The sequence below is a fragment of the Manduca sexta genome, chromosome 26 (genome assembly GCF_014839805.1).
Source record: "Manduca sexta isolate Smith_Timp_Sample1 chromosome 26, JHU_Msex_v1.0, whole genome shotgun sequence".
NCBI classification, from domain to species: domain Eukaryota; kingdom Metazoa; phylum Arthropoda; class Insecta; order Lepidoptera; family Sphingidae; genus Manduca; species Manduca sexta.
Genome location: NC_051140.1, coordinates 8,642,779 through 8,670,523, shown reverse-complemented (window position 1 = coordinate 8,670,523; position 27,745 = coordinate 8,642,779). Strand labels below are relative to the sequence as shown.

The 27,745-nt window shown below is 32.5% G+C and overlaps 1 protein-coding gene across 1 annotated transcript in view; it reads left to right on the top strand.

Moving 5' to 3' along the window:
* Positions 1-7,080: 7,080 nt before the first annotated feature.
* Positions 7,081-27,745, top strand: part of LOC115445677 (cardioacceleratory peptide receptor) — a 47,787-nt gene continuing 27,122 nt past the window's right edge. The window contains exon 1 of the mRNA XM_030172043.2: positions 7,081-7,290. The gene's annotated coding sequence lies outside the window, so the exon portion shown is untranslated. The remainder of the gene's footprint in view (positions 7,291-27,745) is intronic.

The following is a 27,745-nucleotide window of genomic DNA, read 5'->3' as shown; positions in this document are numbered from 1 at the left end:
CACTCTATTGGACCCCACTCTAATAACAATCAGGTAGATTTGCACTTTGCTTTGTATAAAAAGAGAATAAAAACGTCTTACTGCATTAAGAAATAACTTATTCATAATTCGGCGACTAGGAAATAGTTTTCGCTATTCGCAGCATCATACAATGTATAAAACATATTTCCATACATTTTCTAGTCTTTAAGGTTGTAAATGGCCAATTCGCTTAATTCCACAATCTACACCATGATGTGATATAAGCCGACTCTATCACCGAATCGAACACATATTTCAAAGCCACATATACCTACGCGTATGTTTTTGCAATAGAAAAAACTCAAACGATTTCGACTAGATCACTAATGTGTGGATATATTAGAGATAAAAACACACAAACTGAACAAATTGTTAACATGCGATCGCGTGTGCAAACTATTTTTTATTTGACCTATTTGTAAAAGCTTTTTATCATACAGTTATAAAACAAACAAAATAAGCCTTATGTTCAATAGGTTATGATATAAAATATTGAGGCAACATGATAAAATATTCTGCAGTACCAGCAGATATTTCTCATAATATGCACAAAGCCTTATATTGAGGATGCGAAGTTTTTATATCCCCCATAACGTGACCCTTCCCCTTGACTGACCTTGACCCCTAAATAGCTCGGAGTTCGATATAAAACGAGGAACGTATAGCTATAAGACATTATACCGAAAATAATACCATAAAACGCATTGGAGTATAAACTGTCAAATATTACAAGACCTGCCAAAAGTATGGGCGCCAGAATTATACAGGTACCTTTCGAATTTGATAAGGTTTTACACCTTTTAAACTTTTATGGCACTTCACCTGTTGCCATTAAATTTTACTATGTCGGATACAGTGAAAATGATCGTTGTTATATTTCCTCAGTTACTCAAACATTTACACTTTATTGCCTAATTTAGGTTCTATCTACGATCCAAGATAATGATTTTTATTCTGCAGAATTTTTAATTTTTCCCCGTTTCTAAATATAAAAATATCTTTATAACCATAATTATACCATCGGTATATTTTTGCATAAAATCCAATTCTTTTTAGGTAAATCATGATAATAATATTACAAAATAAGGAAGAAGAAGAACAAAGTAAGTAAGAAACTGCTAGTCGTAGGATATATTTTATATCCGGTCGAATAGCGACCACCGTGTACAATGTGTTAAAACCCGCCACGTAAGTGTCTTGTTCAGGAATCAGCCCATGTATATCCAACAGGCCGACATAATTGTGTCGATTGTCATGAGGTAATTTTCTCTCGTCAGTCGACATTTTGACCCCACTCCACTTAGCTTTAGGGATCACTTTGCCTTGCACGTATAAAAAAAGAGAAAATGTATTAAATAACTGAATTATCTCTCTGTCATGAACTTTTTTTTGTAACGCGTATAGGTTTCATGTTATAATTTAAATAAAAAAAATAAAATATATATCAAGTATAACGTGGGACTTTCATAGCAAAAAAAACTTTTCAACACAGGCGGAGTCACGGGCAATAGCTAGTCTAGTAATAAAATAACATTTAATATCAATAGGATCATAATCGACACAACTATAAACAACTGGATTAAAGGTTTCACATGTATCCGATTATTACCTTTATATAACAAATAGTGTAATCTATCATAATCTCTGATAAAGATAGTTATTCTATATGTATTCCAACACAATTTTTTTCTTGTTACAGGCCGGTTAGGTGCCAGGATTATCGCCTTATTCACTAAGTAGTATCTGTTTTACCAAGTTTTGAGTGCCTCGGTCGCGTAGTTGTACTACATGCGCACGCAGTACGAGAGCACTCTGAGGTCCTGGGTTCGAATCCCGTGTCGGGCAAAGTGATATTTGGGTTTTTCTGCACAGCATCAGCCCGGAGTCTGGAATTTGAGCCCGATATGGCGATAGGCTCGCCCCATATCACACCATGGGATGGAACACACTTGGCGAAAAGTGGGTGCCCTGGTTGCGCCTCTGCATACCCCATCGAGGATAAATGCGTGATGATGCTGTGTGTGTGTGTTTTCCAAGGCATTCAAGTCTTTTTTTGAACTAAGTAGGCTTAGATAGGTACAGTATAAAAGAGTAATTGAGTGTTATTTTAGATCCTACATCAAAAGCAAAATAAAATCAAAATGACTATAACTGTAAAGCAAGGAAAATATTTTTTTTAAGGATTAAGAATAGGATTGTTAAAAGTTTATTATAATATTAACAATTCTTAATTTATATAATGCCAGAGCGTTAGCGCTTGAATATTTCGACTAAATCTCGTAACGTATTATAATGTAGAAGCCACAATTAACCCCATTAAGTTAAGATTTCAGTACCACAGCGCCTTTTGTATGCCGTTTACAAAGTTGCAGGAAGTACATATTAATTATGCACTAATTGTACTTTAAAGCACTAAGTCTTTGTTATTCGTTGTTTTCAGTGCTTGTAGGCAAAATCCAGATATACAGTTGGTGTAAATTACTTTATGAAGTAGTTTTTAGACTTTATTGTGGTATTTTATGACGCGAAGTGGCATAACTACTGGACATAATATGACTTAACATCCCGTGTCTCGGGATGGCGAGCGCAGTGGAATACCAAACAATACTTTGTTATTCAAGGTGTTTGGTTAGTGTTTATGGGTGGTCGTAACGCTTACTATAAGGCAAACGGCAAGCTCGTCTCGTCATTCTAAGCAATAAAAACAAATAAAAAATATAACCATAACTTGTTTATCTCTGCACCACCCTAAGGTCGACTGGTAGAAAATACTTCGTGCATTAAGTCCGCCTATATACTTTTCTGTATATAAAATAAATAAATAAACAAGCCCGAGTATATGGTTAGGCATACGTGCCACATTGGTGTAACCACAACGTAAAGGATCTAATTAATTGAATGGGGCTCTCCTAACATGAAAAATCTGTACATACCTTAGACATAGATTTTATCCGTGACCTTTTTTTAGGCGCCGGTACACAAAAAACAGGTAACAATATTTCGGGAGTCTCGAAGCGGAGGCTCGTAGAATGCTGCCAGTCTAGCTGTCCTATAGTTATGTCACGGCATGCCAGGTGTCGATTTGCGAGGAAGTAATCACACCACATTACTGTTGTATAAAAACATGTTCTCATTCATTATCCTAACGAGGCATCGGCCCACGCCTGGTCAGTAAAAACGCGCCTAATCGTCAGAGTGCATTTCGTAAATTAACAACTTAATTTGCAAACGATGTGGCGATTCCCTGGCGATGTAGTCCATTCGAATGGTATTTCCGTCCCGTGATGAAGGCCAAGCTCATGGTCAACGGACACGAGTCAGATCTCTATTCAATGCTTTTAATGGAATATTTATGAAGAAATGCGGAGAATTGAACTTGGAACCAATCAATTTACTGGTCAATGCTTATCGCCTTGTATCTAAGCCCAGATGGCATTAAAATATTGAATATTTTTCGAATTTAAGATGAAATAATAACTAAAATGCAAACGTACCAAAAAATAATGGAAAACGGGTGATAAACATCGAAGAGAGGAGTTTAACTACCTGTTTAAATAATCTTAAACTTTCATAAAATGAAGACTTTTGTTAATTATTTTATAAACACACAAAAATTAAGTATATAATTATTTGAAAATATTTATTTAAATACATGTACAAAGCATACAAAATATGGAATCATAAAAACCAGACAACGTTCGTTAAATTTTTAGACCATGCAATGTGTCTACAATTTCCAATGGTTATTATACACCAATAGAGCATATTTGCACTCAGGGACGACTCTAAATTTTAACGATGAAGCGAAGTTACTCCCTGGAGAGTACAGTCAGAGAACTAACACTACTTAAGGCATAGTGATGCCTCAACATAGCTTAATGTTTGTTTGTGAATGTAGTAGGTTAAAAAATTACATACAAAAATATCTGACGCATTATTTGAATATACATCGTCATCATTAGTTTATTTGATACATAGCTTTTGTCTGCGGCTCATCCCTTATGAAGTTTTTCCGGGATACATTTTTTTCCAAAGTAAAAAGTATCCTATAGAAATCGGGAGTAGTTGGTAGTAATTGCCTATTAGTAAAGAAAATTTTAAATTGGTTTTGTAGTTAGTTATAGTTATTATTTTTTTCTAAACGACAGAAAAATATTTTTGTATAACTTTATTTATTAATGTTAATTAAAAATAGGGCATGTTTTCAATTAAATTTTCCATTTTTGTTATAAAAGCAAAACATTTGAATCAACGAAACCGCACAAAGAATTCATAAAAATTAAACTTCGAACACACTCCATCAGAATGGCCGTTAAATTATTATTCAGTCCCTTACATCAAAAGGCTAATATTATTTGAGGGTTACGGATTAATTTCATGCAGAGCCGAATTTATTTGATCTCCATAGTGAAAATGAGGCGATTCTGTATCGATAGGGTCCGTCAGGCCACTTCTAATCTGTGATTACGGTCGCACGGCTGACGGGTTAAGCCGCCGGTTCGTTTATATCGGATTCCTTGAAGTTAATTACATCCATAAAGGGGGCCATTCCACAAAGCGTGAAGAACACACTAATTATTCTTCGAAATTGTGTACTGTAATAGAAAGGTCTAGGCTTTAGTTCGGTTTGAGTAGCAGATTTAAATTACATTGATAATAGTGGACGCCAGTGTGTTCAACTTTACGATCATACAAAACTCAATAAAATAGAAAGGAATTTGTTATGAATACAATATATTATGTGGGTAGTACATACTTCTCACTGTCGGAACAATCATGAGTTATAGGAATAGCATACTTATGGTTATAAATATAACGTCCATGAGATTTTATTAACGCGTTAGAATTAGCTTACAAAATATTTGTTTTATTGGCTATTTTTAAATTTCTTTACATTATTTATTAACACGTATACATCCCTTTAGTCACCATCCGAGTGACTTGACAGCTCTCGACATATAAAAAAATTCAATACACTTAGATATGCGTATATTTAGTGTGTCGCGTTCCGGGATCAGGTTATATCCGTTTCTGCAAGCCGGCATAATTGTGTCGACTGTCGAGAGGTAATCATCTCTCGTAAGTCGATATTCTATTGGACCTCACTCTAATTAACATCAGGGGCCTTATTCTCTATCCCGCACGTTATTTTAACAGTGCGTAACAAGCACGTAACACAACGCGTCATGTTTAGGACTATAGAAATTTGACTTACAGAATACCATTCCACGCACATTTCTCTAAGATAACATGACACGGCTGTGTTACGCGTTTACACTATCATACAGAATAAGGGCCCAGGTGTAGGGACGGCACTTTGACGTGCCTTATAAAAAGAAAGTTGACATTTGTTTTTGAACTTGCTAATTTATAGAAAACTTTATCCATCTTTGAAATACAAATTTTACGTTTTTTTAAACTACCTAAATATTTTTTATTATAGATACTATTTCTCTAAAACTGTTGGTTGCAAACTAATTATTAGTACTTTAGGAGATGCCCGAAATCAATTTTGTGTAGCATTTTTGTCACGATATTTACCAAACAATAACATATTGCAGAAATATAATGGCAAGCATTTTCCATGTGTATTATAAATTTCGAATTGATCGTTTCTAAAAATACTGTTGGCCCGTGTTCCTGAGAAGAGCGCCTTTATAAACTTTGTACAAAATATGAAACACATTTCCGGGAAGCCCATTATGTTTGTACATCGTAAGAACATCAAATGTTGTACTCGTATAGTTGTGAACGTTTGCGAAATTACGTACCCTTGCCTTATTAAAATATCTTGTTTGAATATCTAATTTTGTCTCGCAACAAGGGAACCCTAAGCTTTACTTTTCATTTCGTTATTAAGGTGTAGATCTTAACCTAAAATTTCATGAAAGTAATTGTCTATTCTTAGGATGAAATTTAGGAATATCCAGCTCATTGGGTTTAAATATATTGTAATTTGTACACATATGCTTTTTGTAGTATAATAAGTAGAGTAATACTATAAATATAATTTTGTATATATAGGGTCATTTTGATATTGCGTTACTAAATGAAACCATATTTTAATATTTTTGGAAATAACACTTTGCAATAACCCACTCAAACTGTATATGTAAAATAAAAAAATTAAGTTTTGAACGAAATATATCTCAAGAAAATGTTATTTTAATTTTACCCACCCTGATGCCACTACTACCACTCGAATCGAATTCACCGCAGCAGTACCACAATACACTTTCATTCCGACATATACTCATTCACGCGCGATATTGCACTTAACTACAAAATGATTAAAGAAGTAAATTTTGGGATTTTATATTGGGATAATATTGGAATTTTATAAGATAATATTCTTCTATGATTTTGGCATAAGCGCTAGCAGAAGTTAATGCGAGTATTTGGTTTCATTGAAGATTTCAGTTAAGACAATTTTTCACAGAAACGCGTCTCTACGCGTTCCTGAGATATAAATCAAGTTAAAAATTTTAACAAATACTCGAGTCTAGGTTTCTTTCAGCTGGGAAAAAATCAAAATTTTAAGTAAACGCGATCTAAAAATTACGTACCTAGTTGCAAAAAAAGCGAATTTACTATTGTAAACTTATTATTTGCGGTTGATGCAATAATGGTGAATCAAACGGCAAACTTAAATTTCTCAAATTTGAACTCACATAATAATACTTAGATACCTTAGGTACAAGATTGAACGGAAACCTCGGTGCGAGATTCGAATATGCAACTTGGTTTTGATTTTGATAAAAAAAAAATATCTTAAAATTATATCCCCTTCAATCACCTTTCTTTGATACAAGCAATCATGATTCTTATATTGTACCTGTTCATTCAAACTAATGATTTGTCAGCATCAAGAGATGTTAACTCATCAACATAAACTTAAAAAAACTTCGTTTGTTTATTGATAAAAAAAAAATTACTTATTAAACAGTACGTTTATGCTTCTAACTTTAAAAACGCCCGGAATCCCAGCACGTGCCTTAAAGCGCAAAGGACTTCACAATGCGTGCGTCACATCGACTCTGTTTTCAGTCAAGAGAACCCAACAGATTCTAAAGCTAGCTCTCGCGCGGGGTGGTCGCCTGCCGAGCTCGTGAACCGGTATTACGATCTCGATTTCTCAAAAAGTTGAACACATAAACTATATTTTTTGCTTTTATTGTGTTTATAACTTGTTAATAAGTGTAGTGTTATAAATATTAACTTTTCGAGTGTTAACGGAAAATTAAAAAAGTTCTCAAAGGACACATTTTTGTAAGTAACGACATTAAGTTGAACAATTCGAATCGGCGGAACTTATTAATAATGTAATTTTATGTCGGCAGTTTGACTTTTACGGTTCTATTGCCGCTAAAAATGATTAATAATCATTGCATTATAATTTAAGCGAAAAGGGAGAGTGATTTAATTTCTTTTCAGAACTGTTTCAACCTTAAATAAAAACTTTATTCAGTAATAACGCGTTAAGTTAAAATTAATGTTAATTTAATTTATGTTGTCAACGCTCGGCATTTTTGAACGCTTATTAAAGTTCGTTAATCACGATCCTTTAACAGACTGAAACGAAAGAAACACATAGATTTATTAACGTTGTAATAACACCATCGCATTATGTTGACATTCTTCACGTTCGTGCTAGTTACTAGGAACTATCAATCAATGTCTAATGTTATATTGGAGTTTTTGTGTCGTTCATTTAAGTAAAATCCGATAGATATTTTCTATAGAAATAATAGAGTAACAGTATTCGGGATTGAATAGTTTTCAAGCGAACGTTATGTGACTTTATGACCAAACTTCAAAATTATTCAAAAATATTATTGCTAAGTGAAATATAATTTCAAAATGAAGCTGTTTCACAAGTTTCAAATAAGTTTTATTTGACATTTATCATACTCATTTTATTACCATTTATTTGGAAACATAGATTCCAGATTGACTTTTGTATTTGTCCGGCTTATATATTTACATGACGTGTAGCATTTGCCCAGAAGATGTGAAACAGGTCCTTAAACCTACAAATTCTAGTTTGTCTGATCAATATTCCACAGCGATATTCATCGGGACCGATCTTTTAGTCTACGACATTAAGAGTTTAGATTTTCTTTTGTTTTTCTTGTCACCCCATTTCTATCACACCTCAGCGCCAATATGCCTGCCAGCTGCCAATGGAAACCAATTTAATTTTCTCAAACAGTTATCTAACCTTGTATGTTGTAGTTGGAACTGCCGAATATAGTTCAAGCAGTAAGTTTGAGTCCTCGGTTTATTTAACGAATGGATTTAAAATATTAAAATTAATAATGATTCTTGATTTCCCTGTAGTGATCATGACTCGAATATAGTATGATTTTGGAATGTATATCTCAAAAAGTCAAAAGATCATCAAATCCCCTTCCTTTTTTTATAACCATTACTATGCCGCAAAAATCGACAATTCAAAATAATATGTAAAAAAAATATTTTTTCACTAGTACTAATACGGAAAGACGGACCATAACAAAACATTGCAAATTTTATGCAAAAAATCGAGTAAAACATATCAATCCCTAATAAACGGTTCTTAAAAGTACCAGACGAAATCCGTAAATCAGTAATATCGTCTAAGAATCGACGGCGGCGACGGTCATTCAGGCTGGCCTCCCGCCAGTTTTCCATAATTTCCACATAAAAAACCGCATTACCTCCCGTCAAGTACTGGCAGGTCCTGAAATTGCCGGAGATGTGGCAATTTCACCAGACTTGTAAAAAATATGTTTTTGGGCATCAGTAATAAAAATAATTGGCCTATAAATTGTAGGTAATAATCGAACTGCCAGGTCAGGTGATTTGTTTGATTTCATTACGAATTCTTGTATAGTTTTTTTAGGATGCTGGTATTGACTATTGTATGATATTCGTTTGTAATAATAAAATGCTTAAAATTATAATATATTGTTATAATTCGAGAATAAATAAAAAATAAAATAAATAATTTGCTCAAAATTATACATTAAACATAGGCACTCAAAATCAGTTACTCTTCATTATTTAAAACTAAAACATAGTGTCAATAAAAACTTACGCACTATTTCATTTTCTAAACGACATTTATTTTTATTGTAAATAAATTATTTTAATACAATTGATAATAATCATACAATCAAAATGGTTTAAATCCTTCTCTTCAATACATTAATTCCATTAAATTGAATCCTAATTTATGTATCCGTATTAAAGCTCAGTCAAATTATTATAAACTAGACGGTGGTCGCGGCTTCGCCCGCGTGGAAATCCTTTCCCGCTTGACAAAAGTTCCTAAAAGCGCCATATTTCCCATGGGAGAAAATTTTCAGGATAAAAAGCAGCCTATGTAAAGCCAAGATATAGTCCACCCAAGTGCCAAATTTCATCGAAATCAGATTGTTTCTGATTTCGATCCTTTACTTCCAAGTCCACCCATGAGCCAAAATCGATCCAAATCAGATTGTTTCTGAATTAACTTCTAATAAACATCCAAACATTTTCACGAAATTGCATTTATAATGTTAGAAAATAAGAGATATTACTTCTATTGTTAATTAATCAGTGTTCCCTAAACGATTCCGCGATTGAGTCATTAGCAAGGCGAACGAAATTAGCCGTATTCCTTCACAAAAACACAAATGATAAGGGATATTATTTCCATTCTTATCTTCTTTGAAATTAGAAACGTTGTCAGTGTTTATTATTATCTAATAAACTATTTGTAACGATTTGTATTATCATAGAATATAAGGTTTTTCCATTACCATTGCTGCAAGAGTCAATATAAATATAATTTTCTTGTCGGGTACTTGGAATTATTTCCATCAAATAGTCGTCTTAACTTTTTTGCAGTGTGACTTCATAAAAATATATACTTACCTACTGTTATCTATGTATGTTTTGGGTGTGTGTACATTATTGTTAATCAATTGAAATATTTTTATTCATTATTCCTTTTTATTAACCATATTATTATTCTATTCATTAGATTGCCCTCTTTATCATTTTCTTATATCCATCCCATGATTGTCTGGAAGATATTGCCTAGAGCGGTAAGACCACCATTTGTAGTTATTGTTTTTTTTTTCTTTAAATTGTTGTACTCGTGTGCAAAAAAGAGTAAATGAATAAATATCTATATTATGACAAACTGCCTCGGTGGCGTAGTTGTACTGCATGCGCGGTACGGCAGCGCTCTGAGGTCCTGGATTCGAGACCCGGGTCGGGTAGTGTTATTTGGGTTTTTCTGCTCAGTATTAGCCCGGAGTCTGGAATTTGTGCCCGATATTGCTAAAGGCTCGCCCCCTATCATATCACGGGACGGGCACCTACAAGCTTTCATCAGAGATCGCTCCCTGACCTTTGGAGCCTGAATTGGCCCCACCGTAATGTAGTCCAAGTAATGAAATAACATAATTTTAATTCATTACTTTGGCCTAACCAGCCCACGTATAAGGTTCGATTACCGGTTTCAATAGATAATTTATTACATCGATATAATATTTTTGGTCGAGTACCTTTCGAACTATACAACATCTATCGGTATTATCCAATAACGTCTAACATGTGTACCACTAATGTCGAATATTGTAAACAATCCTATAAACTAGCTTTGACTCATCAGGGATAAAATCTAATCTCCCTATAGATTCTGAAACATCATTTTATGTACAGATTGTTATTTATTGATACAGTTAACAGCTATTACATGTAATAAAAATATTTGTGGGCTGACACATTTCTTGAGGTTTTACTAGCTTCCATTTTATTGTCTTGTTTATAATGTCGTTACATTGATTACAAGTCAATCCAGTATCCTCCTGACCTTATTTTTGTGGTGTGTCGAGTATTAGAATTTTGATGTTTTGGTATTTTTTATATTATACCCACTTATATTGATCTCGGAATTACATATTTATACAATTTAGTTAATAGATTAAAGACTTAAAGTATTTGAATATAAGGAAAATACATATTAATAGGCTCGCCCAAATCATATGGGAGGGAATAAACACGATAAGTGGGTGCACTATATATAGTGCATATGTATAGATATACGTCTCTTTCTCGGTAAAAAAGATATGTATAAGGCATGAGAAAGTATCCAACCAAACGTTTGTTTCCATTACTACTATATTGTATTAGTAAAAACAATATTGTAAACTTAAACAAAAAAAAACCAGGCCTGGTATCGTTTTAATCCACCTTAGAGTTCCGATAACCATACTTCAATTGTCTAAATCCATTTAAAAAGACTGTAGTCAATAAAATCTGACCTAACCTCGAAAAAACTAATTTATTACAACTACGAATGCGGTATTTTTCATTGTATTTGTTTATACTTACATTTAAAGGCTAGGTAGAGCACCGCGTACATTTCAACAGGTTCCAATTCTTTCGGTTGATAAGAAAGTAGGTAAGTAGTATTTCGTTAAGCATATAAATAGTTCAATTACTACAATAAATTCACTTTACAAACAAATTTATAATCCATTAGCACGCATAACCTGTTAATGTAGCCCCTACGAATATATTTACTCTTTATAAAATATTATAGTGCATTTAAATTTGCTTTCGACTGATTTAAATTGATTTCAAGTAAAATAGCACAAGGTTATGTATCGTATAGTTCTCAAAATGTTATGTAAATAAAACATTGTATTTCAATAATCCTTACATATTATGAAGCAAAGCCCCCGTCGCTATCAGTCAATCCGAACGAAAAAACTAATCAACTTTCTATCCCTAATATTTAGAGGGACTGATATCCCGGCAAAACTTTTTCACGCGAGCAAAACCGGGAGCGGAGGTATTTTGTCATTAGATTAAAGGCATTTTGTTTATATATATGGACTTTAAGGCAGGCAGAGACACATAAGCTAGAGTGGAGTTAACTTAATAGTGTACTCACATTTCGAACTGATATATGAGTTTATCAACCACAAATGTTATGTCTGCATTTCTATTTAGAAAATACGATCGATGTATTCAGGCATATAATTTAATTGTTACACACTATATTAATTTTTATAACTAGACAATTAAATACATCTACAGAAGATTAGTGTTTGTATGTTTGGTTTGGTAATTTTCTTGAATTTTATAAATATTTAAATATTTTAAATTATTACAACATAATCTTAGAACTTGAAACTAGAATAATATTAGGTATTTACTTCGCAATTTGCAGAGTAAAGAGGGGATAAAGAAATAGCAATTTGTTAAAGTAGCAATAAGTATACATTACGCAAGTCATTTGTTTCGTATCACGCATCAATAAAATACATTTTTTTAAATATCTTGTTAGATTGTAAAGTATAATTTTACCACTAGCCTAATTTCTTATAATTAGGTATCATAAAGTCTATTTAACAGCATAATATTTATTACCTTACAGTTATTAGTTTCGGATATAATAGCGTTTAAAACATGTTACGTTCTAGATCGTATATTACAATGACCCCGTTTTTCATAAAGACCTAATAATATGAACCAAATTACATACTTTGTTATATACTTAATATACTTGTTTGAACGCAAAAATAATATTACAACGAAATAACACCAGTATACGATAACAACACAATATTTCTCATCAAAAAAGTAGAATTAAGCCACATTATATTTCGTATCGAATTGCCCTTAATAAATCACAGTATCAACCAACATTAATTCCGGATATTACCTTGCCTATTTCCTTTGAATTACATAATTTTATTGTATGGATTAATATGAATATTTGTCGTGAGAACGGATAAAGTTCCGGTTTATTAGCGATAATTCTATCTGGCTTTAGACGTTAGTAAATTACGTGGGTGTTCCGGCTCTTTTTATACATAATTCGCACCTACTTTTGTTCTAAGAATATAGTAAGGTGAAAGGCAATTTCATTGTATTATTTGGAGATTTATAGATTAGTGTTAAAATATTTTTAGTGAATTAATATTCAAGTTCAAGTATATGTTAAAAAAGGATTTTTAAAAGTTAAATATTTAGTTGATGAACACCAATAAATTATTAGAGATATGATGGACATGTCAGTGACTAACTTTACCATAAAGTATTATACCCGATGGAAATCAATGCAAAGTACCTTTGGACGAGTTGCACGCAACGAACGAAGAGATTTAATTCAAATCTCAAGACAGAACCATAACTCAATGAACCTAAAGAGCTGGACAACCGTCACGGAATATAGGCCTTACTATATGCCCGGATATAGATTATTGTATCTTGTAATAAAGGCAAGATATCCACTTATTCGTGTCTAATTCTCAAAGGGTTCATTAATGAGTTTTAATATAAAATGGGAAGTCCTTTGTAATTAGAAACAAGTATGATTCTCTAAATAATTTCAGATACGCTATGAGTCCATATACCACGTACGTTCTAATTTTTCCAGTAGGCTTATGACAGGTAGGCCGTTGGCATTAGTATTCAGAAACCTTTGTACATCATAAATAAAAACATGTTACGTCGACTCCACGTAGAATATACAAAAATAAGATATACGTGCTTAGCCAAAATACTAGTATTCATTAGTCCGCATTTGGTTAGTTTGAGCATAAGTAAATATAGACTATGTTTGCTAGTAAATAGTCCAAAATAGTCGAAATACCACATTACATGGTGAAATTCCTGCAATGCAGAATTATGTCTTAGAGTCTATTTTTGTAAAAGGTACATTCACGCTGACAGGCATAATTCGGTGTAGTATAATCTTATCTTACCTAACTTCTAACTCATGTTATAATTGCGAATGTTTGTTAAAAATGCTAGGATGTTTGTTAGAAGTTAATGCAGTAACAATTGAAAGGATTTTAATGAAATTTGGCAAACAGGCAGACCACGTTCTGGATTAACACATAGGCTGCTTTCTATCCCGGTAATGCTGCCATGGGAAATAATGAGATATTTAATCAGATTTTCTAAATAGATGACGCTGGCGTCGTGCAGTGTTTTAGGGACTTTTGCAGCGGGAAAGCAAGAGGGCGAAGCCGTGAACAATAGGTAGTGATAAATAAATAAAAAACTTTTATTAGTAAGAAAATTTGTGTTTTTTTAGGCAACATTATCAGTACATAGTTCGTACTACGGTGATTACTCATTATTTATACAGGGTAGCTGTCGTTAAAACAAGAAAATGTGTACTAATTATGATGTTCATAAATCATAATATGTTTTGTACCACGCCAAGTAACGTCTTCACGATAAATGAAATATGAGGTTTTGCTTACGTTGTCCTTTTCATAATGTGTTTCTAAAGAACCATTTATACACGCCAAGATTCATCGCCATTACAGCACCCTGACACCCCCATAATGATGTATCTCATAATATCCCAGTCCACAAATTAAGGACAATACTTTATCGCAATAATGATATTCTTTTTTCTTATACATATCATTCATACTTTTTTAAGGTTTTGATGCCAAAAATTCCTTTGAACATACGCTATATTACTGGCCAATTATAATCTTATCAAAGCTCTAGCTTGGTCTCTAGTCAGTGTTCTAGTACTTTTGAACAGAGATCATCTAATACGACGCTGGCTTAATGTGTGCCTTAAGTAAGTAAGCGTAAGGCTTAAAAGATTAGATCTAATCACGTCACAAAAATGTTGACGCAGTGTAGCGTAATAAACCGCGGGCTTAGCAGTGAGTTAGTATTTACGTGTCGTGTCTTGATTAAAGAAGAACTTCTGTTTTCCTTCTTTGTTATATACGGCCCAAAGTACTGGAGAATAGAGACGTATAATAATGTCGGTGGCTCCTAAGTAAGCTATCGTATTTGAAAAAATTGCGAATTTAACTTTTTAGCGTTTCGATATCAAATTACGGCTTACTACCAAACCCATTTAATTAAAAAAATAATAAAAGAAAAAAAATTTCATTAAAAATCATTTACCAACTTTTTTTAATGGGTATGGTAGTAAACAGTACCTAGATAACGAAACGTTAAAGATGTGAGTATCGCTATTTTTTCAGATACGACAGTTTACTTAGGAGCTATCGATGTATTGTTCTTTGGGTATTTTGTTTTGAGTATGCGGTTTCCGACTTGACTAATAACCCTTTTTCAATAAACGATCTTAATCTTATTCTTTGATCCGATCCTGAGAATAAACCAAATCAAAAAATGGTTTGTTATGATTGGTCGATTTTACCGATAGATTGAAAAAAGCGCATGGGATCGTTTATTGAAAACGGTGGTTTTTTATGTCTGAATTTTATTTTAACTTAGCTTTCCTTAAATATGGCTGATCTTGATCTGGAAGGGAAACCACACCACATCACTAGTCATACCTTGACAGGAAATAATTGTTTTTAATGGACTCAAATCACACATAATCGCTCGACACTCATATATTGTTCCTCGTATTAATCCTGTGGCTTAAGTAACAGGCAATCATTTATCTACATGTATGAGCTAACATCACTGCTATTTGTACAAAAGGTGTTTTTTTCTTTGACGAAGCAATGTCGGTGAATTTTGATCTTCAGTTTTGATCCTTGCTGTATGTATCCTTTGAATCCCGTATTCAGTTTAAAACTTTTTATGCATTTTTTTTATGTGATCAGGACTTAAAGAAGTCATTCAAAATCAGACTTTAATTGTTGACAGATCTTGACCTTCTTATATACATTTGTTAAACTACTTTAAGTTAGTGTTTTCTCTGTGAAGAATTCCACGAGCTGTACGTACCATAATAAACATTTTTCTATTCCCTGCTACATGGATTATAAACAAACATAATAAGGGTCAACACAGAGCAGCCAAGAGGATTACAGTAAATATCTTTTGATTTATTCTAGTAGTAAAAAATACACTAAAAACAGCTAAAAGTACTCTATGTGTGGACGTTTGTGTGATTTCGATGAAGTAATTCCATCTTTTGTAATGTACAGTGATTAAGAACTAATTCCAGTGACACAATATAAAGTGTTGTATAATAATAATATCAGCCCTGTTTTATATATTGTCCCACTGTTAGGCACGGACCTCCTGTACTATCGAGAGGGATTAGTTTTAGTCCGCAACTTTGGCCTAGTACGGATTGGTAAACTTCACATACTTTCAAGATTCTTGGAGAATTTATCAGCTATGCAGGTTTACTCACCGTTAAGGCAAGCGTAATTCACAAAGAATACACATTATTTTCTAGAAAAGTGTTGTACTTTTAATTAAAGTACATTGTAGTAACTGTAAATTATAATTTAACGTAATTTTTTCTCTTTCGTTTTATATATCAACACTTTTTCTACTAATACGATTTTCCTAGAAAACTGCCCCGGAGCCGTGGTTTTATTACGGTACGATTGCAGTGCTAGGGTCTCGGGTTCAATTCCCGAGTCGAACAAAGTGATATTGGATTTTTCTGCTCAGGTATCAGACTGGAGACTGGAATTTATGCCTGATTAGACTATAGGCTATAGGCAAAGTGGGAGCATCAGTTATGCCTGCATACCCCTTCAGGAATAAACGAACTGTAAAGTACAATTTGAACTGATTGGTGTCTTGCATGTAATTTTTGTTTACGATTTACAAAATTAGTTCTTGAAACATATTTTACGATTTAGTCCCAAATTTTTCGTTTATACCAGAACCTTTTTGTAAGCGTATTAATAATCTCTACGATGCTATGCTTGAAATGAAGACATAAGTTACATCGGCCAAGTAATATTTTTATAAAAAGAATGCCTTTATCTGGTAAAATTGGAAAATAAATAGGAACATTTTATAATGACATGAAAGGTATTTTTTGAATCAATTCCTGTATTAAATTAAATAAACTGTTGTGAAACGCTCTTTTCATAGTAATTCTCATTGTGTTATTAATATTGACAGTAGAATTTTTGACTATGCGCAAATAGTATAATGTTTCTTGACTAAACGTTGATTGCGTTTCCCCTTGACACCTATTTGGTTATCAGTTGAATTTTGTACGAGTTAAATTCATTGTAATATCGAAAATAAAAATAAATACAAATAAAATGAGATTTATTACTTTATACATAATTACTAAGGTAGTATACAAATGTTGAGGAAATGCTCGCCACATAAATAAGATAATAAACATTAAAGTCATACTCTAATCCATAGATTAGAGTATGACTTTGGGAGCATACTCCCACATAAATGATTATAAAATGAGAACTCTACATTAACTCTTTAATACGATGAATGTCAAATAAAATTTACTTGAAACATGTGTAACAAGCTCTATGTATCATTAATTGTATTCTTCACGTCTACACCGAGGCCGACTTTTAATTATTCACAACAGTTTACTGGAATAAAAATAATTGTACTAACACGTGTATCAGTCTGAGACTTGAAGCCATATTGAAATGTTTTCGTGGACGGAACATGTTACGGCTGTCAAGTTTTTGTATCTTGAGGTAAAGGATATAAATTGTATGAATAATAAGACATGTGGAAAAGGCTTTGTCAATGCCAGTACCCGTCAGCAGGCTAAAAGTGTTTGGGATAGAAACAATTTACTTTGGGCTTTATGTCAAGGATTTTTATATCCGATACATCTTTTAAAATAGTCATAAAATAAAGATCTTTTGAATTTAGATGTCCAACTTTTCCGAACAATCATGTGATTGTAAAAATATTGGCTTTTGTAAATGTATAATTAAACTGCAAGGCAGAGGCAAAAGCAACGCTTAGCAATAGTGCGATGTATGAACTAAAATATGGGACTTAAACAGTGATATAATTTAATTGCGTTGACTGACGTTAAAGAGACCCGAGTATATGATATGAATTTCAACATGATACCTCCACCCGTTTCTGAGCAAAAAGGTCTTGACAGACAGACAGACGGATAACAATGAGTTCCTATAAGGGGACCTTTTGAAGAACGGTACCATCAAAAACGTCAGTACCATCTGAAAGATTAGGAGTGAATGGCAAAGCGTGGTAGTTATAGATTTTCTGTCATAACTTATGGTGCAGCCAATTGATTATTGTTATGTATTAATATGTTCATGCTGTGATAGCCTGTAATTAAAACAGCACTGCAGCGATTACTTACTGAATTGTTAAAAAAAACTATGTAAGGTGTATGTTTTGTTGGCTGTTTAAATAAATAACTAAATAAGTCTTCTGATATATTACATAGGACAATGAACGCGCAATTGAGTCATCTGATTACAAAATATCTCCACTGTTCTTGAACGGCGATAATGCCAAAACATGGCTGTGCTGAAATAAGACCGAATTTCACCCAACAGAGTAAACACAAAGCTTTTACTTTAAATTTGTTAGCGCGATAATGTTACCCCAGTCGGGGCGACCTACCCAATACCCATATTGTATACAAAAAAATTATCCAACCACTTCTCTACCAACTTATAGAACTATCGAACTATCTTTTACAATTTGCTAATCCTTAACTACATAAATAGTGTAGTTTACTTTTAATACTATAAACATAAAAAAAAAACCGTAGTACGTAATTTAATTAATCAAAGAACAGAAAAAAATGCACAGCCTTTTTGCTTATTGACTTTTGCAAAATGCATACAACGGTTTATTAATAAAAGTACAACCATGTATTATGTTCTTGCACAAAACGCTGTAATATTGATATTTCAAGGAAGGACAACTTAGAATTGATTTAATTGTTATTCTTTAATAAGTCTTGCCAAACAAAAAAAAATATATAAGTACATTTCAATATAAGACATATACTTATACTAATAGATATTTTTTATACCACATTCTACAATGTAGTAGTAGTATATACGCTTATAGTTATCGACGTAGAGTACATATAAATTAGCTTAGAACATGGTTTATGACCTAATAAATATCGAAGACAAATGTTAGTTTGTGCCACAGACGTTAATTATTACAATAATCTGATTACATAGTCTTTATTTCACATTCCGATTATGTATTTACATGAGTGGCTTAAAATACCAAAGGAAACGTTTTTTCTCGAATACAACAGATGTCGTAGATGTTGGGTGTGCATTGTTTATCTCTGCTACCAAGCATCAGTTTGCAAGTACTGTGAACCGAATTTGAAGACTTAACTAGCGTGATTACTGTGTTTACTTTATAATAATATACTTATAACGTAATAGTCTATGTACAAGTTTTCTCTATAGGAAATAGAAATGACTGTACGGTCTACGGTATCCAAATATTTAGACACGTTTCGTTTTATTGATCCCAATTCGTTGTTCGAAGTTTACTTTAAAGCAGGCATTTTTTTACTAGTTCAACAGTTCAGTGTGCTTATATTCTATACTTTAATACTATGTTAATACCCGGCTCGCGAAATAATTTTACGTTACCATAAAAACAACCACAACCCGCTGCGGTTAAATGAAACAGGCAGTGTAGCGGAATTTGGGCTGTGGTGATTTCATTTTAATCTGTTTGAATTCCATTTAAGTGGTCTAATAACATGGAATTTAGTAAAGCCATTATCTGCAAACAAGATTGAATAAGAGTAAATCCGAAATGATAAAATGTTTACATCTGTACCTCAAATTCGAAAGCAGTATAAACCTTTAAATTTTCATGTTAAACTAACCTATAATAGAAAATAAAAAATAAAATCTTAAACAGAATAGAAAATTATCAATAAAGCATTTTTGTTAGGGAAAATCCTTTACTATTAGTGTCTCTTGTTAGTGTACTTGGGTCGGAAACCGGAAACTCCTAGATTCAATCATCGAAGACGGACAATGAAATTTGTAGAACTTTTCCATTTGAACAACTTACGTAAGTTGCCTTTAATCATGATAAGCCGCCTTTCATCATGATAGTGAAATTAAATTAGTTAGACGAATCGTATGCGTGTTATTGTACTTCTGTCTTTTGAAATAAAACTATTTAACGGATTTAATCGCGATTCTAGTATTATAATTTTCTCCCGACTTTTCGAAGACTGCAGCGTTCGTGGTCATGGAGCGGATTGTTTGTCTTTTTCTTCATTGCTCTTCAAAGATTGAGGCTTTAGCTTGTATAAGAAAGATCAAGGAAATAAAGATCTTTACTTTTTCTCCACATTCCTTCATTTGACTTAAGTGTGAGAGCGGGGTTTTATTTTTCCAAGTATTTTGTGAAAGGATTTGGTTCAATTTATATAAACTTGCCGCTTGCCTGGAAACCCCTTCTGCAGCAATTTTCCCTAGCTAGATATGTAAGATCAGCATCGAACCTAGGACAGATGACTCCCTAGTCTACAGATAGAATATTATATTAGTAGGTATATCACGAGACTAAGAAGCGATTTTTATTACGAAACACAGATTTAACATCTTTTCATAATTTAAGTTAAAAGAAAATAATATTCATGTTCAAATTATTATTATTATTATAAGACGATATCTGTACGTTGTAGATATTGAAGAAAAATCAATAGAGGCGAGGTGAGAGGGGTCTCTATTAAAGCTACAGAAACCAAAACAAGTTTTTAGATTTTTTGTCTATCTGTTCGTTTGAACACGCATCACGGAAAACCTACTACAATGAATGTAGTTTTCACCGATGTATTACTAGAGATCTCTTAGAATATAAGCTCCATTTCATCTCCAGAAAATATAAAGTTGGAAAATCTATTTACCTAGTAAACAATATTTTTGTTGTCCAAATACGTAGAGGTACTAGAAATAGAAATGTAAATAAATTATACTGAATTGGTCAAGTCAGCTGAATCAGTATTGGTAACAATGACACGTATTGACGTAAATGGGCTAAAATAGGATCCAAAAGGTAAATTGAATTTATCAGTTCGGCTTAGCTGTTTTTCCTAGTTGAGTAAATACGTGACACCTGTACGATGAAAACTGTGTTCTGTTATTACAAGTTTAACGTATAAATTCCCTTTATTGGTAATGATAAATTGAAAAATATTCATAACCACATTACACATATAATTTATTTTTTTTGAACTGCTACTCTATGAACTTTAATCATGCCAAATCTCACATTGCTCCGTACGCGAAATGTGATTAAAAAGGAGTACAAAGTTTTTTCTAAGATTATAAAATATTCTAATATTTTCAAAGTAAATTGCACGCAATGGCAGTCTCGTCACTTCATTCAAAATTTCTTTATGATTTAATTTGAAGAGCACAAATTTTTTATTATGAAAAACGTATCCATTACTTGATATTCAAGTGAAATGACTTATTTTGTTTGGTATTCAACGGGAATTGGAATTTATGGCCGCTGAAAAATTCAATTTGTCGTCTCATAAGATGCAAGAGAATATTTTTAAAATGTATACCACAAAGGCATTTTTATACGCTGTAATATTTAATAACGAATTCAAAAAATATTTATAAATTCGTTTGTGTATTGAAAGAAATTATTTTAAATTCGGTAAAATAGTTACGGATATTGCGTAAAATAAATTATGCGCTTCGTTGGATATAATGACGATCAATTGGATATAATAATAATCAAATTCATAATTATTGAAGCCTTCGGGTAAGTATTTTGTCTGTGGCCGCGTTTACCAAAAAATTTCCCAAGCTCAACCGCCGAAATATTTACATTTAAAATAGCAGTATATATCACAAACATGCCTAATGAAGACACTGCCACGCACAGACATGTAGAATTAATTTAAAAGAGAACTAATTGAGGTACGTCTCTTCAGACTTTCTTATATTTACGAAGAATTTTATCATTATTAGCTACGTTGTTAGGAGTACGTTCTGTATTTACTGAAAATCGTTGAGTATACAAGAGTGCCTAGCAGTATACGACATAACTTATAATGAATACTCATTACGTATGTCGTTTCATACTATTGAATATTGAATTTAATAAAAGTACGGAACATTCAGTTTAAGGTAATTTTAAACATAGTCGACAACATCAATTTACTTTTTCTTTAGTTTGAAACTTTCTTTTTTATTTCGATTATTTCTAAAAAATACAAGTCGAATTTATAACCTCCTCTCTTTTTTGAAGTCGGTTAAAAAGACCAATGAATCACACTTCGAATACAAGTCCCATCCACTGATGGTTAAAGATTTAAGTGGGCAATCTCAAAATTTATTATATTATAAATACGACTCATTATAAATCAAGTAATTTGGTCAGTGAGAAGCATCAACACCGTGAGATATTATAGACTTCGTCTACATCAAGGTCGATTGAGAGCCTGAATCGTGGGCGGGACGCGTCACTTGCAGGATCGAAGGTCATTAAGCTACAAATTCCCACTGTATCCCAAGAGTGCATATTGATCAATTTAGGGCGATTGATGACGGTCATTGGTTAGCAAACTAGAAAATGAGGTAAGAAAAAAAATTCACGTCGAAATGATAACCTCCTCCTTTTTTTGAAGTCGGTTAATAACTAAAAACGTCACAGGAAAGCCAAATTCGCGATTGCATTTTCTTGGACGACATAATTATTCTAGTTTTTTTAGTTTTAAAACCAAACTACTGAAGCGATCTTGAAAAAAAATTTATGGGACCAAATCTGAAAAGATATTCTTTCGAATAAAAAAAAGTATTTTCCAAATCGGTTCATAAATGAGCGAGTTCTGAGGTAACAAACATACAAAAAAAAATCACGTCGAATTGATAACCTCCTCCCTTTTTTAAAGTCGGTTAAAATGTTTTCAGTTTTTGATAAAATTATTTGTCTCTTGTAGTTAGAAAATTACTTGTACGTCTCTTTAGGTTATACCGAATTATACGACAAAGAAACGATTTACAAGCGGGATAATAGTGGATAGTCAGTAGGTTATAATAGTGTAATTTCCTGTGTTTGGTTTAGTTTATTATTTTATATGTAACATAAAATAATATGAAAAAGAAATTCCTCGACGAAATCAGCATCAAAATTGGTTGAAAAGTAAGTATTCTTATTTGAAATATTGTTGAGAGCAAAAGTGGAGGCGTGGTGGGGAAAAAGCGATGTCCTTTTCTCACTCACGCAGCGTTATGGCCGATGGTACTAGGTGATATCACACGTCAATATTACTGTAATTTGACAGCTTCCCTTTCCACCAAATTTCAAAACTTTATAAGTTACTTATTATTGCGTGAATTTTAAAAATTCCTATCCCGATAGATTTAGGATAAAAAATATTTATGATACATGTATTTAAAAAAAGGTTGTTTGCTAACCTATTATTAAGCGGTCGGTAGGTACTTAAACGACCGCAATTTCGTTCATAAACAAAGCATTAAATAAAAACAACGTGGTGTAAGTCGAATATAAAATCAAATTTGTATCATGATAAAAAATACAGCATGTAAGCAAAACATCGCAAAAATTGTTTGTTGCTTATTTTTATTCGTTGTTCGTGCCAAATTTTATATCAACAAATTACATATGGAATCAACTTAGAATCTGCTTACAAAGACGTTTTTCGCACACATTTTCATGTTAAGCCATAGCTTGCAACAATGGCTCGTTTCCAGAAGTGGAAAAAACGTATCAAAATGTCTCGTATATTGCACAAGTTAGTTTAAAACTTTGCGCTCGTTTTTTAAACTTCTAAGGTCAAATAAAGATATATTTAGTGCTGCGATCTTTAAAGCGTAGAGATTTTGTGTATTGTAGTTTGGGAACATATATTTGCATTTATAGGAAATAAAATCAAAGTTAGGTAGGTAGTTAGGTATGGATGAAAGAAATTAATACCTAACCAAGGAGTTGTTTTAATAATATAATTTTTTTAATATTGTTTTTAAAATACTCGTGTCTAAATAGGATATTTTAGTTTTATGCTTGTTTCAGATACTATGGGTCAACTAAAATGCAAGGAATGGTTGCAATTAGCACACTGATTAAAATTACTATTTACAATAATCTGACTTATGGAGCTAATTATGTTGCTCGATAGTCGATCAAAATTAAAAAAAAACAACATTCTGCACTACGAAATTTTTATTTTACTTGTAGCGACTACGAAACCTTACCTAAGAATAGTCCGAAACTTTTTATTATGAAGTTTTATTAAGATTGTTCATTCAAAAGGAATAAATAATATACCGTTGCTATATATCTGCAGGAAATATTTCCTACAATCAAAAGTATAATTGGCATGCTAGGGAAACATAAATACGAATAATATCAACCTATTGCGCCATGAACCGAAACATATAAATCATCTCATACTAAAGATACTTCATTGTATTCTGAAACAATACAATACATTAGACCTATCTGCAATTGACGTAGGTAGACATCAAGACGATTGCCTATTTACTTTATTCTAATATTGGCAAACAAAGGAATCCAATAAATTGGGCCACTGTTGCTAAAGACGATATTTTTCATCTATCAAGAACACACCGCAACAATGGTTTGGGCTGTTTCCTTTATTATCACGAGTGGGTTTCTATCGTCCGCAGTATTGCCAGATGTCTGCTTTGTAATACCTCGATATTGAGTTCAAAAATTTATAATAATGGGGTTTCCGAGAAAACTCCTCCCCAAAGAAAAATATAGAATATGCGACTATAAAATTCTATCCGATTTTGTATGTAAAACAGTTCTAGATAACCAATACTCGGTGTGGTTTTTTTGGAACGTCAATTACTTCCTATGAAAAATCCACAAAAGCATTCGGCCCCCTCCTCTCTTATATTCTCCCGTGACTTTTATAGTCCCTCAATTGGGTAGGTATCGGCTCGTCTGGCATCACCGAGCGTTCGTGCTACGAAGGGATTGCAAAGCGGAAGCCTCGGGGTCGCTCGGCAATTTTCGGCTCCACTCGGCTTTGCCGACTTGAATAACAATTGCGACCTTTTGCATGCACGGACAGACCTAATTTCTGATAAGTATGTAAGAATATGTAAGAGATACCTTGTCGAACATCGGTACCAGGGTACAATGCCATCGGCTGTCGTGATATCAATATGCAGTGCTTTCGCTTTGTTCCTTTATGTTTTGTTATGAGGTTGTTTGGTTTTTTTTTTGTGCTAATGTAAGGCAGTTCAAAAGAGAAATAATATGAGTTATGATTTTTGGAATAACGAATACAACCTAATACAAGCATTTGCTTTGTGATTGTCATCGATAATAATTGGTAACCCAATTTCCATAATTTCTACTTTTAAAAGCTATTTTCATAATTTTTCTTTTCATGTAAAGGACGATTTAAATCTGAGTAACAATGTCTCTAACGAAAATTACCAGTAAAAAAATATAATATGTATAAAGAAAGTTAATATTTAAAATTTAATTGGCCACTTCACTAAAAACGTAAAAAATTAAGTACGGCGTAGGAAATTAGGCTCGAAGGACCAAATTGCTGAAAAGTTTCCAAATATCTTAGCCCAGTCGTTACCAAGTTGATCAGTCTTGCGGGCCTTAATATTGTTATTGTTTACTTGCGAAGTTTACATTGATTAATTGCCCAGTTTAATTAAAACGGAATCGTCGTGTATACAGTTACAGATAAGAAAATTTAAATAGCAATCTGATCGGTATTAAAAGGATCTGTTGCTAATACACTAATGTCTATAAATACGTCTTGATTGAAACTTTTTATATACAAATTACATCCCGTTTATAGCTCGTTTCTAAATCGGAGAACAAAATTGAAAAAGTTCTTCTTTACTTTTATGATAATAATGGTGAACGAACAATTGGATCGCCTAAAGAGAAATGCTTACCGCCGCCTGTAAATACCCAAGGCTCTAGAATTTTATGTGTACTGAGGATTTTAAAAAGATAAATTGAGGTTTTGGAATAGTTGAATCTGTGATATCATTGACTATTGTTATTATCAAGAATGTGTTTTACGTCAATTTTCTTTAACAAACTCGTATCATACAATCTTTAATATTAAGATGATTTTTTTGATATCGACCTAAAACTATTGATACAAAAATGATTTTTAGATAGTCCATGCATTTCTGTACAGAGGATGGAAGCATGATGTTTTAAATACCTATGGCATAAAAGACATTTTCTCGACGGTTTTTGGATGAAGAATATGCTATATATATAGACTTTTTTATTCTTATTATGTAAATTGAGGCTGTATTTCAAAGGTATTAACTCTTTATGTACCTTACATTTCATTTTGAAAAGCTATCTAGTAAACTGAACTCAAAATTTCAATATTTGGTCAACATAAAATTATTTGAAAAACAATGAGAACGAAAGAGCTTACATATAAATTATAATATCTGGTAACCAGATTTCGTCATCATATCTATAGACTTATTTAATTAAAGCTTGTCTCTAGTTTTATTTAATTTCAACGCTTTAAATCTAAACAATGTTCGTGATATTGAACAGACAAATATAGTCTCTAGTTTTATTCATAATAATTATATTCTACATTTATGATAAAAAAAAAATATTCATTTTGATAATATTCGCATATTGATTTTGTAAAAAATATGCATTAGCTGATGCGAATCTGTTAAATCGTCAAATTGTACATGAATACCAGTACGAACAATGTTTAGTAGATTATCTCGCTACACAATTAGGTCGTGATTATGAAAACATTGATTATAATCATAACATGATTGGCAATCACGTCGTTTGTTCTCTGGAAAATTTGCCTTTAGTTAGCGTTTGGTTTGGATAAAATTATTTCATAAATCTAAACAAGACAAATTGAATGTAGTTAAGCGGGAAACTGTTCCTTCAACCTTTTCAAATCTCTTTGATTATAAAATTTATTTAGCTAAAAGATACGTCATAATACTTATTATTTCGTTTACAAAAAATAATTACGGTAATTTCATTGAAGTAATATTATATACTTTATAAATGCCCAGTCCCGGATCTTGAATTTTTGGAGGCGGGGCAAAATCTGGATAATGCTGCCCCCGTGGATAATATTTTTAACTTTGTCATCATCATCATTTCGCGCCCCGCGGGAAATAATTTTATATGTGTAATGTTCTGGATGTCTCAGTATTAAAGTTGCCTTAATTATGAGTTGTATATTCGTCTGCTAAGTTTGGATTTGCCGCCGTTTGAATTCACCGGTCGGGGGCAAGGGCCCGGCTTGTCCCCCCATAGATCCGGCGCTGATACCTTGAATGTGGCAATTTCACATAATTCCAGCGACCATATATCCACATTACCGTGCGAATCGCTAATAAGGTACTTATACTTAGGTTCAAAGCCGGCATACTTTGTCGTTATATTATAATTATAAAGATTCGTATTTGTAATTGCGGAACGAATGTGTGGTTTGCCGCTTTATATTTTTTTTTCTTGTTTGTGTCGTTCTTTACATACTTGATACCCAAAAAAGAAATCATTACCTATATTATTTTTAAGTGAACATTTCACATGGAATTCATTCAGAAAGAAATTTAATAAAACATACATTTTATTGTACATTGCCGTAGAAGTGTAAATGTAGAATAAACTAGGTTTGCCGTTAAACCTTATAAAATAAAAGTTTTTTATTACTGAACACTTTAACTTATAAAATGAAAACACTTTAATTGCATTCATGGATGTTAAGTTTCTTTGGCTTCCGTACAGGGGACAATAAATGGAATTTAGTATATATTTTGTAATTATTTAAATTCTGTTTCTGATCTTCATCACCATTCCGTCAATCTAGTTGTCAAATTGGCCTAATAGTATCACACATCAGGTGAACGTACATAGAACGCTGTAGCCGCAATAAATTGTCGGAGACGTTAAGTGGGCCGGTGATAGATGCGTGAAATTCAATTTCCGCTGTCAAGGCTCGTTCGGTGAAGCCGCAAAACCTTTTCGG